We start from the raw sequence: 6,827 nt of genomic DNA, 5'->3' as shown, positions 1-6,827 counted from the left end.
CTGGAGCACCTTAATTACCCACTAAACCACCAGGCACCATAATTTGGTTATATGGTTACCACCCAGCATGGTAAATGGTTTCCTGGTGTACAGGAAACCATTTGGCTTGTCACTCAGTGTAGAGTTACCCATAGGCAGAAAGAAGAGGAAAGAATGAAGGAAAGAAAGACAGAAGAGGGAGTGTAAAGTCACCCGCAGGCAGAAGAAAGAGGAAAGTGTGAAGGAAAGAAAGACAGAAGAGGAAGGATGGAAGAGTGGAAAGGGCAGACACCCAAAGTAGCACTACATCGAGTGAGTGGATGGCGAGCACCCCTACCTACCACATAGCCTGTTCTTCACTCTGCAAAAAATAATTTGATCCGTACTAAATGCTCCAAACTCTCCAACTCAAGTTCTTTCCGTTCCTTCTGGCACCTTGCCAAATACCTTTCTAACAACTTTACCTCATCATCCTTCCCTCCTCTTTTCCACTCTGATAGTTCTGTAGCTATTTCTTCTACTGATAAAGCAGAACCCTTCGCTGAGACTTGCTCCCCCGCTTCCACCTTTGTCGATTCCAGTGCTGTTCCTTCATCACTTCCTCCCTCTGACATCCTCATGGCTGATATTAAATTTCTTTAACTGATGTATTTTCTGCCATCACTGGCCTCAACACTAACAAGGCATATGGGTCTGATGGGGTCCCTCCTGTTGTCCTCAAGAACTGTGCTTGTGTGCTTCTACCCTGCCTAGGGAAACTCATTTGTCTTTGTCTGTCAACTTGTACCTTTCCTCCTTGCTGTAAGTTTGCTCTCATTCAGCCAGTCCCAAAGAAGCGCGACCATTCCCAGGCCTCTAACTATCTCCCAGATTGCTTTAATATCCTGTATTTCAAAATTTTTTGAATCTATTCTTAACAAGGAAAATAAAATAAAATAAAGCATCTTTCCTATCACAACCTTCTTTCTGATCATTAGTATGGTTCCGCCAAGGATGCTCCACAGTCGATCTTCTCATGTTCCATACAGTCTCCTGGTCATCCTCCTTTCGGGACTTTGGCAAAAGCTTTGCCATTGCACTTGATATCTCAAAGGCTTTCGATCGGGTGTGGCATAAATCTTTTAATTTCCAAACTGCCCTCTTACGGTTTCTATCCTTCTATCTGTACCTTCACCTCTAGCTTCTTTTCTGGTCGTTCTATAGCCGCGGTTGTAGACAGCCACCGTTCTTCTTCTAGAGATATCAATAGTGATGTCCCTCAGGGTTCTGCCTATCACCAACTCTCTTCCTTCTATTCATAAATGACCTAAGCTCTACTTGTAACCTTATCCACTCATACGCTGATGACTCCACCCTTCATCTTTCCATTCACTTTCCGAGGCGTCCATCTCAGCAATTACTTCAACAAACAAGGGATGAGGCTATGGCACACTCACTGTCTCACTTGACTCATACCTGTTATTGGAGTAAAAGTGATCTTGTTTTTAATGCTTCAAAAACTCAGTTCCTTCATCTTTCAAATCGTTACTTTCTTCCGCAGGAGCACCCTCTAATTTCTAACAATATCCACCTCAGTCCTGCATCATCTTTAAACATACATAGGATTTCATTCTCTCGGGATTTATCTGGGAAAGATCATATTACCATATTTGTAAAATATGCTTCCCAGAGAATAGGTGTGTTAAGCCAACGCCGTGCCTTCTTTACCTTTGCACAGTTTTTGACTTTATACACAGGTTTTATTCGCCCCTGAGTAGATATATAACTCTCATGTGTGAGGAGGCTCCTCACATACGATACAGCTCTTCTTAACAAGGTGGAGTCAAAGGATTTTTGTCTCATTAACTCTCCTCCTCTTACTGGCTCCCTTCAACCTCTGTCTCTTCGTCGCACTGTTGCATCTTTTTCTCTTTTCTGTCGCTACTTCAATGATCACTGCTCCTCCGAACTGTCTGCTTGTATTCCACACCACTACTGCAGCTGGTGCGTAGCACCCGTCTAGCAACAAACTCTCATTCCTTTTCTCTCCAAATCTCTAATACAAGAGTTAATTGTTACTCCCAGTCCTTCATGTATGCAGCAGGTCAGCTGTAAAACCGTTTTCCTCTATCTGTATTTCCTATTGTCTATGACCTCCAGTCTTTCAAAAGCAGTGTTTCAAGCCATCTTTCAAAAGCAGTGTTTCAAGCCACCTTTCAAAAGCAGTGTTTCAAGCCATCTTTCAAAAGCAGTGTTTCAAGCCATCTTTCAAAAGCAGTGTTTCAAGCCATCTTTCAAAAGCAGTGTTTCAAGCCATCTTTCAAAAGCAGTGTTTCAAGCCATCTTTCAAAAGCAGTGTTTCAAGCCATCTTTCAAAAGCAGTGTTTCAAGCCATCTTTCAAAAGCAGTGTTTCAAGCCATCTTTCAAAAGCAGTGTTTCAAGCCACCTTTCAAAAGCAGTGTTTCAAGCCATCTTTCAAAAGCAGTGTTTCAAGCCATCTTTCAAAAGCAGTGTTTCAAGCCATCTTTCAAAAGCAGTGTTTCAAGCCATCTTTCAAAAGCAGTGTTTCAAGCCATCTTTCAAAAGCAGTGTTTCAAGCCATCTTTCAAAAGCAGTGTTTCAAGCCATCTTTCAAAAGCAGTGTTTCAAGCCATCTTTCAAAAGCAGTGTTTCAAGCCATCTTTCAAAAGCAGTGTTTCAAGCCATCTTTCAAAAGCAGTGTTTCAAGCCATCTTTCAAAAGCAGTGTTTCAAGCCATCTTTCAAAAGCAGTGTTTCAAGCCATCTTTCAAAAGCAGTGTTTCAAGCCATCTTTCCAAAAGCAGTGTTTCAAGCCATCTTTCAAAAGCAGTGTTTCAAGCCATCTTTCAAAAGCAGTGTTTCAAGCCATCTTTCAAAAGCAGTGTTTCAAGCCATCTTTCAAAAGCAGTGTTTCAAGCCATCTTTCAAAAGCAGTGTTTCAAGCCATCTTTCAAAAGCAGTGTTTCAAGCCATCTTTCAAAAGCAGTGTTTCAAGCCATCTTTCAAAAGCAGTGTTTCAAGCCATCTTTCAAAAGCAGTGTTTCAAGCCATCTTTCAAAAGCAGTGTTTCAAGCCATCTTTCAAAAGCAGTGTTTCAAGCCATCTTTCAAAAGCAGTGTTTCAAGCCATCTTTCAAAAGCAGTGTTTCAAGCCATCTTTCAAAAGCAGTGTTTCAAGCCATCTTTCAAAAGCAGTGTTTCAAGCCATCTTTCAAAAGCAGTGTTTCAAGCCATCTTTCAAAAGCAGTGTTTCAAGCCATCTTTCAAAAGCAGTGTTTCAAGCCATCTTTCAAAAGCAGTGTTTCAAGCCATCTTTCAAAAGCAGTGTTTCAAGCCATCTTTCAAAAGCAGTGTTTCAAGCCATCTTTCAAAAGCAGTGTTTCAAGCCATCTTTCAAAAGCAGTGTTTCAAGCCATCTTTCAAAAGCAGTGTTTCAAGCCATCTTTCAAAAGCAGTGTTTCAAGCCATCTTTCAAAAGCAGTGTTTCAAGCCATCTTTCAAAAGCAGTGTTTCAAGCCATCTTTCAAAAGCAGTGTTTCAAGCCATCTTTCAAAAGCAGTGTTTCAAGCCATCTTTCAAAAGCAGTGTTTCAAGCCATCTTTCAAAAGCAGTGTTTCAAGCCACCTCGAAATGAACAGATCTTGAATTTGGCTGTCCGTTGTCTTTTTTTTTTTTTTTTTTTTTTTTTCCCTTGGAGGGAACAATATTACAGGCGTCTGGCCTTTGGTCCTTCTTCCATGAATAGAAAAAGAAAATATATGTACTGGCATTAAATCAACCTAACTTCACGTAACTTTACCTTAACCTAACCATAACATTTTGTTTTATCTAGGAGGAAGACAGGAAAATGGCGTCTTGCAAGTAGGACAGCGTCATCTCCAATGTAAACAAACCGGAGTATTTTGAATGAATTAAATTACTTTTCAAGGGATGCTTGTAGAAAGGCTGCTTAAAACTAATAAATTACTTCCCCAAATGGAGTGGGTTTGGTGTAAAGGTAAAAAAAAATACAATTTTATTCAAGCAAGAGAGTCATAAGAGCCTGAGGGTATTGATACTGGTGTCATACTGTAAATCCTCTTATGGTTGCTGCAATTCAATGGAGCAATGCAGACATGGATGCTGACCAGTCACTGTCAACTATTCGTGTTTGAAACCCTCATGCTTTCTTTCACATGCTTTTGTATATATATATATATATATATATATATATATATATATATATATATATATATATATATATATATATATATATATATATATATTTTGTAGATGTGGTTCACGTTACCTTTTAACCGACAATTATCAGTTTCCTACATGGGTGTCAAACCCATTATATGTACTCCTTCGCACATGTTTTATACAGCCAGCTCCCTCACCTGCCAGTTCTTTAGCCCTGACTTCCATGTTTTGCTTTCTCACACCCACTAATCATATTTATCCACCTTCTTAACCTACCACGCCTCCTCCCATCTTCAGTCTCATTCACAGTATCCTTTCAACACCCTACTCATATTCATTCTTTCAATATGACCATAACATTTAAGCACACCCTTTTCAACTCTATTGTCAGCAGAAGTCCTTACTCCATGTCTTTCACGATTCACATTGTTATCTTACTCACTCTCCGTTTCTCAAGAATCCCATATCCACTCATCTTACGCATGACTTCATTTTTCAAGCCATACAAAGTCCCACATCCTCCCTCTCCTCCTGCTATACTAATACTAGTGTCGAAATAGTAGTACTATAGTAGTAGTAGTAGTAGTAGCAGTGGTAGTAGTAGTAGTAGTAATAGTAGTAATAGTAATAGTAGCAGCAGCAGTAGTGGTGGCAGTAGCAGCAACTGCAGTGTTTTTAGTAATAGCATAGCTGCAGTAGTAGTAGTAGTAGTAGTAGTAGATGTAGTAGTAGTAGTAGTAGTTGTTATTGTTGTTGTTGTAGTAGTAGTAGTAGCCGCAGCAGCAGCAGCTGCAGCAATTGTAGTAGTAGTAGTAGTAGTAGTAGTGGTGGTAGTAGTAGTAGTAGTAGCAGCAGCAGCAGCAATAGTATTAGGAAGAGGAGGAGGAGGGGGACGAGAAGGAGGAGGAGGAGGAGGGGGACGAGAAGGAGGAGGAGAAGAATTACTGGCAGTAGCAGCCCCAGGTTCACTCGGTATTATTTATTAACTCCGTGAACTGCAGGCTGAAGTGGTCCTTCTACGGCAGTCCACCAACCACTTTCGATTGATAGGAAGGGAGTTACAGAACGCTTATGTAACTAGACATTTGCCTGGCTATATCAGTGTCACCGTATGAAGGCGTCCCTCTCTAAAACATCTTTATGCAAACCGCCTATACAGTAGACGTCCCTCTCTAGCACCACTCGCATCATTGAAAAAAAAAAAAAAAAAAAAAACATTCAGCAATTTTCCACGTACACTGTAAATATGTAAAACCTTTCCTAGTATTTCTGTCATGATTTGCCCTAAATACCTTACAGTCCTTTTTACATGCATACTCCACTAGGTCTAATTAATAATACTTGATGACTGCTTTCCCTCTTAATCTAAGTCCACTCTGCTAGTCACCTGCCAAACATTCTGATGCATCCCATACCGACTCTGTGATTATTCTTCCATATACCTTTTCTACAACACTCAACAGCCTTACATCAAGGTAAATTTTATACTCCTGTCATCTTTGTTTTTATATTTCTATCACCTTTGTTTTTATACGGATTGTACTCATTCACAGCCTTTTTTCACTCTACTGGTACAATTCCATTAATCTAAAAAATACTTCTTTACACTTTTTCCATTACATATACTCGTAATTATCTTTTCATAAACATCGTCAACACCTGATGGGGTCCTAGTCTTCAACTGCATCACAGCAATCTCCACTTTTGGCAGCGTCACATCTCTGGCATCATTTAATGAAATAGCTTATTCGATGAATGTGATAAAGAACTAGTAGGTGTTTTTTACTTTCATTACTTGAATACTTTACGAACAAGATACTTTATTGCTTTTTCTTAAGTAGGTTTACTCTGTGATACTTTTACTTATACTGGAGTAAAATTTTGTAAAGGAAATAATACTTTAAGTATCATAGTTGGGTATTTTTGACTACTCTGGTCATAGAAGCCTGAGTCTTAATACTGGCACCATAAACCTTTCATGCTGAAGACAACTCTTGATCTTTTATTCAAGTTAACTCCAGATGCGTGTATTCAGGTGAGAATGAGTCACAGGAGTCAGAGATAGATAATACTGATATATTAACTTTTACGGTCAGAACTACTCTTGAATTCTATTCCAGTTAACGGCAAACGATTTTATTCAGGTGACAGTGAGTCACATGAGCTTAAGAGTTAAGATCCATTATGAATGTTTTTCTTGATCCCACCCTGATGCTATGTCTCTCACTGATTTCAGACCCGTGTTCCAAATATTGCACTGCTTATTTGTGTCTTGTCTCGGAGTACGTAAGATTGTTAATTTCCTTGATGATGGCTAATAATGGTGATTTGGTAGTGGTCAATGTGGATATGGCTTGCTTGTGTGTGTGTGTGTGTGTGTGTGTGTGTGTGTGTGTGTGTGTGTGTGTGTAGTCTCTTCATAAGGCACAAGGTTATATCCAAATTATTCGCTGGTAAGGTACATACTGGGTTGCAGATGCTGTGCAGTCTCCCTCCTGTGTCACCACACATAAAATGATGCCCTTCGCCCACCCGGAGGACTAGAGGTCCCAGTATAGAATCCCCCTGCAATATGGGATGTAAAGTGATGGCTTCATCCTCGTGCGCTGACAGAGGACCATCTCGCAGTGACCCTGCTCCACCAACGAGAGCATAGCGAGACTATAG

Source organism: Coenobita brevimanus, chromosome 80 (genome assembly GCF_032717465.1).
Source record: "Coenobita brevimanus isolate Jiangsu-jjx chromosome 80, ASM3271746v2, whole genome shotgun sequence".
NCBI lineage: Eukaryota > Metazoa > Arthropoda > Malacostraca > Decapoda > Coenobitidae > Coenobita > Coenobita brevimanus.
The sequence above is the reverse complement of the archived record's forward strand: the minus strand, read 5'-3'. Positions refer to the sequence as shown.